The sequence below is a fragment of the Aquarana catesbeiana genome, linkage group LG04 (genome assembly GCF_042186555.1).
Source record: "Aquarana catesbeiana isolate 2022-GZ linkage group LG04, ASM4218655v1, whole genome shotgun sequence".
Taxonomy (NCBI): domain Eukaryota; kingdom Metazoa; phylum Chordata; class Amphibia; order Anura; family Ranidae; genus Aquarana; species Aquarana catesbeiana.
In genome coordinates, this window is record NC_133327.1 from 324,055,794 (window position 1) to 324,067,537 (window position 11,744).

The 11,744-nt window shown below is 40.5% G+C and overlaps 1 long non-coding RNA gene across 1 annotated transcript; it reads right to left on the reverse strand.

The window, feature by feature from the left end:
* Positions 1 to 322: 322 nt before the first annotated feature.
* LOC141141504 (uncharacterized) lies at positions 323 to 11,453 on the reverse strand. The gene is made up of 3 exons (XR_012244108.1): positions 11,109 to 11,453; positions 8,936 to 9,047; positions 323 to 416 (listed from the first exon to the last, which is right to left on the reverse strand). It is a non-coding gene; the product is annotated as an uncharacterized lncRNA (long non-coding RNA).
* Positions 11,454 to 11,744: the final 291 nt, after the last annotated feature.

The window sequence follows — 11,744 nt, forward strand, 5'->3', positions numbered from 1 at the left end:
GGAGTAAAGTGCGTGGAGTAGTTGAGTCACAATAGGAGGCACAGAGAAATTGCGGTTCTTCAGGAGCTTGCAGATCTAATGAACATGTAAAGAAAACATCAAATAAGTATAACAAAATATCCAATACATAAAACAAAAGCCATATAAACAATGAAATGGTCATTTTAATAGAGTCTAGCGGGAAGCCCAAGTCCAGTGACCACTGGGGGGCAAGAGACACAACCATATATACAAAGGGTAAAATCTAATATAAAGAAATTAACAAGAAAATGAGTAACAAATCAAATATTATAAAGTATATTCCATAGAAATAGATACTTACATAGTAAAGAATTTTTTCAAGGTAGCATATTGTAGGGATCTTGTAGGAATATAAATCAGACAGAGAATCCCCAATATTAAAATATAGTAAAATTCTGTAAAAAAAAAAAAAAAAAAAAAAAAGGAAGAAAAAGAAGGGAAGAAATGTAGTACCTAGAACTATGTGTATATATATGCCAAAATATGTCCATAATAACAAAATATGTAAACCAAAATGGTCAGATATAACATAGCATAGGAGTCCATAGTTGGTCAAAAACCATGAATGCACATTATCATTATTATTATACAGGATTTATATAGTGCCAACAGTTTGTGCAGCGCTTTACAATATAAAAGGGAGATAATACAGTTAGAATACAATAAAATACAAAAGGATTAAGAGGGCCCTGCTAAGAAGAGCTTACAATCTAATAGGGTGGGGCAGGTGGTACAAAAGGTTGTAACTGTGGGGAATAAGCTGATGGAAGTGGTAAAAGATTAGTTGGAGACGTGATAGGCTTTCCTGAAGCGATGAGTTTTCAGGGATCGCCTGAAGGTAGCAAGAGTAGGGGATAGCCGGACCGGTGGAGGTAGCGAGTTCCAGAGAATGGGAGAGGCTCTGGAGAAATCCTGGAGACGAGCATGGGAGGAGGAGACGAGAGAGCTTGAGAGTAGGAGGTCTTGAGAACAGCGGAGAGGACGATTTGGGTGATATTTGGAGACAAGGTTGGTGATGTAGCTCGGGGCAGAGTTTTGAATGACTTTGTATGTTGTGGTTAGTATTTTGAATTTAATTCACTGGGTGATTGGGAGCCAGTATAGGTATTGGAGGAGAGGGTTGGCAGACGCTGAGTGATTGGTAAGGTGGATAAGTCTGGCAGCATCATTCATGTTAGACTGAAGAGGGGATAGCCTATGGAGAGGCAGGCCAATGAGAAGGGAGTTGCAATGGTCAAGGCGAGAGATAACAAGGGAGTGAATGAGGAGCTTGGTGGTTTCATTTATTAAAAAGGGGCGAATTATAGAGATGTTACGGAAGTGAATTCTACAAACTTTTAACAATTGGACTTGGGGCTGAAATGACAAGTCAGAGTCTAGGATTACACCTAGTACCCTGGCGTGAGGGGAGGGACTGATAGTTGCATTGTTGATTTTGATGGAAAAGTCAGGGAGGAGGGCACGGGCGGGGGGAATATTATTAACTCAGTTTTAGAGAGATTTAGTTTAAGGAATTGGTGCGACATCCATGCTGATATGTCAGTTAGTAAGTTAGTAATGTGTGAGGAGCCTGAAGGAGTGAGGCGAGGAGTAGACAGATAGATTTGGGTGTCATCGACGTATAAGTGGTATTGGAAGCCATGGGCAGCTATCAAGTGACCAAGGGAGGAGGTGTAGATAGAGAAGAGAAGGGGTCAAAGAACAGAGTCTTGGGGGACCCCCACAGAAAGGGGCAATGGAGAGGAGGAGACAGAATTGTAGGTGACACCGAAGGAGCGCTGTGATAGGTAGACAGAGAACCAGGATAGAGCAGAATCTCGGACACCAAGGGAATGTAGTTTATTGAGAAGGAGCGGGTGGTCAACAGTATCAAAGGCCACAGAGAGGTCAAGTAGTAAGAGTATGGAGTACTGGCTGTTGGTTTTAGCAGTTAGTAAATCGTTAGTGAGTTTTAGTAAGGCAGTTTCCGTGGAATGCTGCGAGCGAAAGCCAAACTGTAAGGGGTCAAGAAGGTTATTTTCATTGAGGTAAGAGCTAAGACGGTTGTAGACTAAGCGTTATAGAACTTTAGAGGTGAATGGGACAATGAGATGGGTCTTAAGTTGTTCTGGGTGGTGGGGTCCAGTGAGGGCTTTTTAAGTATGGGAGTGATCTGTGCATGTTTTAGAGGGGAGGAGAAGGTGCCACTAGAGAGGGATCGATTAAAGATGTGAGTGAGGGAGCATAGGATAGACGAAGAGGGTGACAATAGTAGTTGTGTGGGAACAGGATCCAAGGGACAATTGGTTAGGTGGGCATCTGAGAAAAGTTTTGTAACCTCTTTAGTAGTAGCCAATTCAAAAGAGGAGAGTGTTAAATGTGCTGTTAGGCAAGGTATGTTGGGTGGGGAAGATGTACCCACAATGGAGATGTCCTCACGAATTGCATCAATCTTGTCTTTGAAGTGATTGGCTATCTCTTGGGCAGTGAGTTAGTGGGTAGAGGGGGTGGGGGACAAAGCAGAGAGTTAAAGGTTGAGAAGAGCCGATGGGGACTGGATGACAAAGTATTAATAATAGAGACAAAGTAGGCTTGTTTGGCAGCATGGAGGCAGGAATTGTATTTTAGAAGGGCAGATTTATATAAGGTGAGATCTTGCAGGCATTTGGTTTTACGTCACAGTAGTTCAAGAGCACGACAATGTCTCTTGAGATTTCTAGTGTTGTCAGTTTGCCAGGGTTGTAACGGTCGGGGGCCTGATTCTGCGTGTGGTTAGAGGAGCAAGTGCATCTAGTGATAATGAGAGTGAACTGTTGTAGACAGAGGTGGCCAGGTCAGTACAGGAGAGAGATTATGTCATATAGGTGGTCAGTAGCAGTCAGTTGCAGTGTGGTTGTTATATAGCTAGCATTAAATATAGACGACATTTACCGAATATGATACAGCAATGTCAGTTCAGTAGAGTGTACAGATGGCAGCAGAAGACATTTACCAAATGTGGTACAGCAATGTCAGTTCAGTAGAGTGTACAGATGGACAGAAGACATTTTCCAAATATGATACAGCAATGTCAGTTTAGTAGAGTGTACAGATGGACAGAAGACATTTACCAAATATGATACAGCAATGTCAGTTCTGTAGAGTGTACAGATCGACAGAAGACATTGACCAAATATGATACAGCAATGTCAGTTCAGTAGAGTGTACAGATCGACAGAAGACATTTACCTGTAAAAGAGCAGAGACGACATGATCAGAATTGATAACTGCGTGGTGAAACTGCGCATCACTCGTGACAGAGCCACTCAGGAAAGAGCTATGGTGCCTGCTCCTTGCCTCATAGAAATCACTTAATAGAAATTATAACAAGGAAGGAAGGCTTACCAATGGCTAAAACAGGCCTATGTATGACAATGGTTGGTAACCATGATATCCAGGACTCGTGGTATGAAGCACGCACTTTTGATAGAAGGTAGTCTATCACAGCAATCTAAACCGACAGTTATCACTGTGAATATAACCAGTGAGAAAAACTGCCCAGTAATTGAAGAAGGATCTAAGGCTCAAGAGGCCAATGCCTAATAATGGAACAAAGAGGAAAAAGAGAGGCTGGGAAATAGTAAATAATGGCTGAAAAAAGTAAATATCAACACAGTTGAATAGATATCAAAGGATAGCCATTAGTAATCTGCGAGGTCTTACCTTCAGTAAACAGTGTAGATAAAGAGGATTAGAGAGACAGAGCCGTACGTGCTGTCCTGGATGAGAGATATGGCCTAGCTAAACAGCCTGGAGGCAGCCCTATATGACTGCGTCCGGCCGGAAGTACGTCACCTCAATCTGGAAGTGACGATGACCGGCCTGGCCATGGGCTGCCACGCATACACCGCAACTCACCGCTGCTGCAGCGGTAAGTGGCCAATGAAGCGGCAGCAAGGGCGGAGCGGGAGGAGAGCGAAGGCCCTCCCATGGCTCCAGATAGAAACCACGTCATTCCGAGGGAATGACAATGGTCAGGTAATGCCCGAACCACCACGCATGTGCCAAAAGGACCCACTGAGGTGGCAACACATGGCATATAGTGTGGCGATAGGGGCGGGCCAAAAGGATGGCCAGCAACCAACCAGAAGCTCCACCAATCGCCAAGCACCCAGCCAAGAAAACCAACAGGGTGGGTGGCACTGTGTGGCCACATAGGAAGGCAAAAAAGTCTCGAACGTTCCCCAGGGTCATAAGGACAGGCACAAACCAGCCAGACAGGAAAAAAATGACCAAGACATACAGAACATAATAGCAAATTGCTAGAGATGTAACAAAAGCATCTCACATAAACATATATAGATACTGTAGATTATAGCAAAAATCCATGACCCTAAACAGCCATTTAAAGCTTATTGTATTAACCTAAAATAGGTATAGAGATCTCTCAACTTCTAGATTTTTTAGAAAGAAGTTACAGAAAGAAGTTTTTGGATAATCCAAAGCAGTGGGTGTAAATGAGGATTAGCTCAAATGTAGGGGACAATAAACACAGACTAAGTATAAATGTCAAAGAAGGTCCCCTATCAGTTAGTCTGACAGACAATAACAATAATAGGGGACTTTAGATAATTATATTGGGGCCAATAAACACAATCACAGTATGTGAATAGAGGAGGAGCACTTTAGGCACAGTGACAGACCAGAGAAAAGGCTTATAGGATTGCGTTTCATTCACTCCAGTGGGTTTCTTTTTGGAGGATGAGTTTGCCCCATTCTCCCCCTCTTGGGCTTTTGGGTATGACAGCCAGAACAAAAAACGAGACAGAAGAGGTGTCAAATTTATGATAAAGATCAAGATGTTGGCTAACAGGAGTAAGCATCTTACCATTGCCCGACGTATTTATATGGTCATTTATCCTCGGTCTCAATTGTCTGGCCGTCTTCCCCACATAGAAAGCCCCACATTTACAAATCATAAGGTACACCATCCCGTGTCTCACACCCCTGTGTCTCACAGGCTGCAGAGAATTTGGGGTAAAACGTTTCCCCATATGGGAGTCTAAATCTCCGACCCGGTAAAACCCATGAGCCCAGAGGCTATATAGGGTTACATAGTATATCCCCAGTGTAGTGGCTGGAAGCAAGCTTGTCGCTAAGTGATTGGGCTCACCTAAAAGTTTTTCAGGACGTTGACAAAATTATAAAATAGATTCTTGTAAATTTTGATTTATGAGTGCACTTCACCCTCTGTTATTCGAGAATGCATATTGCTGCATTTGCATTCCATGTTCAGCAAGTCCTAGCCTTGCTGGAATGGAGAGTGAGTGTTGAAAACAAATGCAAATTGTTGAGAAGGGTTGAGTTCAGACAAGTTATCTGTATAGATTTAAAGTATGTTATTACATGTTTATTGTTAAAAGGTTGCAACTACTGTCAGTCTGGTCATGGAATGTGTTGGGCACATATTATTAAGCCCATGCCCAATGCACTGTTAATTGGAATCATATATGGGGAATATGACATCACTATTAAATTACATTTATTGGGTGGTACCAAATGTTTTTTTTTAGGAATCTGGTCAGATAATTAAGTAGATTAAAAGGTTTAAGATAATTGCAAAATAAAAGTTTTTAAGAATAACATTGTAACTTGTAGCTGGGGTATTTTGATTATTTCAGTTAGAGTCTGACTTTAAGGAATGTTTTTAATTGTGCAATTGCCTATCCTCACTATGTTGAAGGTTTGGAAGGTATTTTTCAATATCAAAAAATGTACCATATTTCGGATTGATAAAATTGCCCTGGGCTCCGAAGTGTTCAAGATTAATTATGTAAAAAAATAGATTGTATGTTTGAGGGGTAGCTGGACCCATTTGTTGATATTGAAATGAAAGAAATGGGAACTTGGCATTGCACAAGGACATTACTTGTTACAAAACAAGGGAATGGTTATTTGTGCAAATGTTTAACAATGCTTTAGGCCAGTGGTCATCAACCCTGTCCTCAGGGCCCACCTAACAGGCCAGGTTTTATGTATTACCTTGGGGAGATGCAGACTAGAATACTGCAATCATTGAGCAGCAAATTATATAACCTGTGATGTATTTCAGTTATCTTGCAAACCTGGCCTATTAGTGGGTCCTGAGGACAGGGCTGATGACCACTGCTTTAGGCAACACAAGTTTAAGAATATTGTAAGAAATGGATATTCATGCTATGTATTAAAAAAAAAAAACGTGTTCCTGTTCCAGGCATTGTGCCAAAGGAATTGTGCTTAAGAAAGAAAAAGGGAAGTAACTTAAGATTGTGTAATTTTATGTATTAAGTAACAAACGAAAAGAAAAAATATAGCTTAAATATGGCAAAAGGTGTTCGAGGGGAAAACATGGAAACATTTCTAAATGTCAATGAATGTGGAATGAGAAAGTGGTTATATTGTGTTTAATGAATGCACAAGGTATTATTTGATTAGTAAAGTATCTAAGTTTATTTAAAATGTACACACAGAGATGGTTATCTCAATGGATATTGTGTTCTCTTATTTTGGGAGTAGAGGTTACTAGGCTGATGTTCCTGATAATATATATGTGTATTTACAAAAGATTTCCCCAAAAGTTTGGAGTTAAATGAAAATTTAATCATGGGTAAAAAAGGGTGAAATTATAAATGTTTGAAGAGTTACTGAAATTAAGTAATCAGGACCAAATTAAATTGCTGCATATATTGGGAGTCTGTGAAATGCTAAAATTTGAGGGGAAAGTTTGTTTGAATAGCAGTCAGGGTGACTATTTGGGATATATTACCTTTTGAACTCCCAGAATGCCAACCGTGAAGTGTTAATGATGTAATGTTGTTTATTCATCAAATGTTTTGTTTGTTGCTGATGGTCAGATATATTTGCAAAGTTGGGAGGCTGACTTCTGAGTCAGAATATGTGTTTGGGTAAAAAAAGTTCTGTTCTGAGACCCTCGGGTCCACTTGGGTCCCGGGTATAGAAGGAACTAATAGTGTTTATGTTTTGTTAAAATCCTGCTGTAATACTGGACTTGGGAAAAAATGTTCAGTTAAATATATTGAATCTATATAATGAAAACTGTTGCTGAGAAACATTTTTATTTCTGCATGCTTTATGGACTTATGTTTGAATTAATGAGGAATATTATTTTTCATATCTCCAATGGTTAAGGCCTGAATTGATCAGGTAGATTCTGTGGTTATTCATGTTGGATGAGGAGTATTCACCCCCATCCCGATGCACATGAAGAAATGCCCCCCCCCCCCCCCCCATTCATACCCTACCCTATACGGATGTCAAGTTACTTGAAGAAATTATTACATGTTTGTTCATCTTTGTTGTTCTAGTGTCATATGGGAAGTGCTGAGATGAGTAAAGGTGGACTCCTGCTGGAAAATGTTCCTGGAAATGACACCTTGAGGGGGAGCCAAATGCCACAAACCCGATGTCTACAAATCCCAGTGAGCATCACAAGGAAGAGATCCAGATGCCAGCCCAAAGACCCAAGTCTCGCCCAATGCATCAGTTCCAGTCTGTATGTGGATGTCAAGTTCTGTCCTTACAAAGAGGCAGGGTTTGGGACAGAGAATTTATTTTTGTAAATATGGATGAGCACAGAATCAAACCAAAAAGTTTGGGAAAAAATTGGGAAAAGTTTAGGGGAATGAAAATTATAATGTGGACATTTTCCTTTTCCTTCTTTTTTGAATTTTATGGACATTCATAGGCCATACAAGAGACTTTTTTTGTGTTTTTCTTTGGGGACTATTTTTCATTTGGCCTAATGGCTGTCATGCCACTCCCACTTGCTTTTATGGACTGTCACTCCCCTTCCCCCTTTAAATTTCATGGACAATTGCTATGCAGTCAAGATTTTGGTATCTACTAATTTTGATGTGTTTATTGTTCTCTATTTTTACATGCTTAGGATAGTGGTACATATATGCGAAAGTAGTCCAGGTGAATGTCAGGGGCATATTGGGGGCAACAGGGTTTGTGATTGTCACGTTAGTGACAAAAGAGAGGATTAAAAGGGTCATGGAAAAATCCCCCCTTATGTTCATATTATGTTTTGCAATCTAATACACAGCTGCTCCTTTAAGTATCATTTTGCTGATCAAGTAAATATATATTGTTGTTTAAGAAGTGAACTTGTGTTGAATTTGAAACCAGACATAGGGGACTTTAGTTGTCATGGGATAGTCTATAGTTATATCTGTCTGGGTGACATAATATAATGTGACATGATGGGCTTGCTTAGATAGAGTGTTAATGACTAATATTGGTTGATTGTATGTTAAAAGAAAATGTGCCATTTGAATATGTACCCCTTATTGGTGGAAGATGGTCGGTAACGCCCACCTTTCATCCATACTTAACCCCTTGTCTGAGCCAGAATAAAGTGGAACAGTGTATGGAGCAACTGTGCTGTGTCAATTATTCATATACGCTGTCCCCCTATGCATAGGGGTATATTTGGGTATGGAAGCAACGGAATCGGCCGATAAGGTAATTATAATAACATAATAAGATAATAATCAGGACTAGTGGTTAAATGTGAAAACGTACCTTTCATTGTCTACTGTACATAAAGTTGAATAAATGTTTTAAATAAAGTAAAAAAAAAAAAAAACAAGCTCAATGATGTGAAAAGGCGTGTGTGTTCTTTATGAATGGCAGCAATCAGCGGCTGATCACAGCTATTACTTAATCAGCAGAGTCTAGAGGACCCTTCTGCTATAAGTTCATGGTCACTGAAGCAACCATGAGCCTATAGCCTAAGGGCTTGCAGGCACCATAAGGGATACTAAATGGCCAGTTGTAAGCAGGTCTGTTCTGTTGTAACCCTTATATCAAAGAAAGGGTGATATTTTGGTGGTGCTGGAGAAGTGTAACATATCTAAATCTAAAAACAAAAATGTAATATATTTCAGCTTACTAGTCCTTAGATGTGGTGGCTGTGTTTTCCTTTCTTCTTTTTTTCAGCAAGTAGGCAGAAAATTACACGTTGATCTTGCCAGAAATGCAGTGTTCTTGTCACTTTCTGTGAGCTGAAAAGAAAGACCAAAGAACCTTAACTTCATTGTGTAAGCTACTAGTTCCATCAATCCACCATGTCATAGAGATGAACAAAGGCAGTCATGTTTGTCCAGCCTGTGTGACAACAATGGCTCCCTCTATAGATTCAGTTGAAACGTAAGTGTAGACATGAAGTGACATACTGTATATGTGGACTGATGAGATATATTACTTTTTTGTTTTTTAGTTTAGATATGCTTTGAAACTACCTGACAGTTTGTTATATTTCTTAGGAATTCTGTTGGTGAGATATGTGTTTTTTATATTATATAATGGAGACTGCAACAGAAGGGACTGAGCCACACAAAGGTAGGCACATACTGCACCCATAGAATTATGTAAGGCATATCTCACTATTGGAGTATCCAGACATATAAAAAGCCAGGGGCTGACTCAGTCCACTAGGTTCTATCTATAAGTAAACAGTTACTTGTGTGTTGACTGATCCTTTAAAGCATAACTAAAGGCAAAACTTTTTTTAGTTTTGGATAGAGCAGAGACGGATTAAAACACCTGTCAGTTTTTATTGATGTCTGTGCTCCCATTGATGGAGATTCACCCTCTCTATTTGTCCTGTTTACCATTATCATTGAATGTGAAAGTAAAAGAAAATCCCAACTTTTGAGTTGTCCCCAGAAAAGTAATAGAAGGGAAAGCTTCCAATGGGGACATTAATTATGGTGATCTGGGGGTCCCCAAGAGATTCCCTTAATTTGCAGGGATTTCCTCTCATATCCTGTTTTGGCTATGGGACACGAAGTGAAGGAAAATATCCACAATAAGACATAGATGACGGAGGTAAAATCTGACAGGGATTATAACCCTCCCTATGCACTATGTCAAATGAAAAAAAAAATGTTTTACCTATAGTACTACTTTAAGGTTTACTAGGGCCACCACATGGCTCAGTAACTAGCACTGTATGTATTTCTAACCTGGATCTTGCACTAACTGTGTGTCATTTGTGTGGTTGCCCTTTGCTTGTGTGGGTTTCCTCTTATAAAATATATTGGTGCATTAGAGGGCCTTTGCTCTACCTGTGTGTTTCTGATTAATTGTGATAGCTCCAGAAGACTGTAAGCTCTTCAGGCAGTGATGACACATGTATGCTTTCTGTAGAATTTGTTGTCAATAAACATATCAATATAGGGTATTAAATCCATACATGAAATGCACTGCCTAACACTGCAAAGTGGTGCAGGTAACCGTGAGGTCAGAAGGTAGGTTTTATTGCACACAATGAGCACATGTGTAGCGATACCCCCGAAGGGGGCTGCTTAAGTATGTTCAGTCCGTTTCTTTCCCTTTAACCCTAATAACAGCCTCTGCCCCCTCTGGCACACCTGGCAATAGTGTAAGTGAAATGACCAATGAGAAACACACACATTCTAATAAAACACAGAGATTATCTTTACTGCAATATTTCTGTGGAAGAATAACAAACAGTAACATTATATAGTCAAGTAATCAACTAGAGATCAAACTGAGATTTAAGAGCAATAGAGCTCTCAATCCTATATTCAAGCTGCTTTCAGGAGATTCCAAACCTGAGAATGTCCCCAAGAGCAGAGGCACACTTTAATAGTAAATAAAGCACAATATGGCACTTCAAATTTAGATTGGGTCAGGTCTCTCTCTCTCTCTCTCTCTCTCTACTGTCCCCGACACCATAGGCCCAACTTTACATACGTATTTAAGTCAACAAGTAATGGCTTAACTTCATAAACTGTCCCACACACCCAATACATATGCAGAGCCCTGAATATGTGTGTGCGGATCCATATGGCACTAACAGCTTCAGTTCTTTTTGAAGAAAAGATAAGCTTTAGTGTCTTCAGCTAGCCACTTTCATTGGTGCATTTTAACTCCTGGGTAGCAGGGCAAACAATATAACTGGCCCAGATTATCAAGTGAAACAGACAGGATTTTGTTCAACAAGGTGAGAGAACAATGATGTCTGTATACAAAGTCCCAGAAATGGATAACCCTATCCTTTATCCCTGTAGTACTACAAGTGTCAGCAAGATAACTACCGGCAATGATGTTTGTATACAGTGTTCAAATAACTCCTGTAGTGCAGTGTCTCTTTTCTCTGCAGATGGGCAGAAATGCCCTCTCACCAATTCCTGAAAACAGGGCTCAAGCAAACGTCCTGGAATTGGCAGGCTTTCCCGGCGACCCGGCCAGTCCCCTCAAACTGGAACGCTTCACCATTGGTGGAGATGCGCCTCAATATACACCTGGAATCCCCCTCTCTCAGGCTGGACATCCCAACTGGCAGTGGAGGCCTAAATCACTATGAGAGATTATCTGAGAGACAGCATCTCTCCCTCAGGTCTGGTCTCTTTCCCCCCCTCAAGGCTGACTAAATTTTACCTCAAGACACAAAATAAAGTCTTTCACTTTCCTGGCAGCAAAGCATCATGGGGTTTGCAGTTCTCCTTATATACCAGTTTATGGGGCCATTTTGTGTGAGAACTGCATGTCCCAGAATCCACTGCTGCTCTCCCTGCAGTTCAGTACAATCTCTTCCATTGGCTATTGTAACTGTGCTCTTAATTGGTTTTCCTCTTCCAGCCAATATGGGCATAGGAGAGGCCATGGATTGCAGGGCTCTGTGTGTGTCAGCTCATATTACATTGACTCAGTGAAAACAGGAAGGGGGGGGG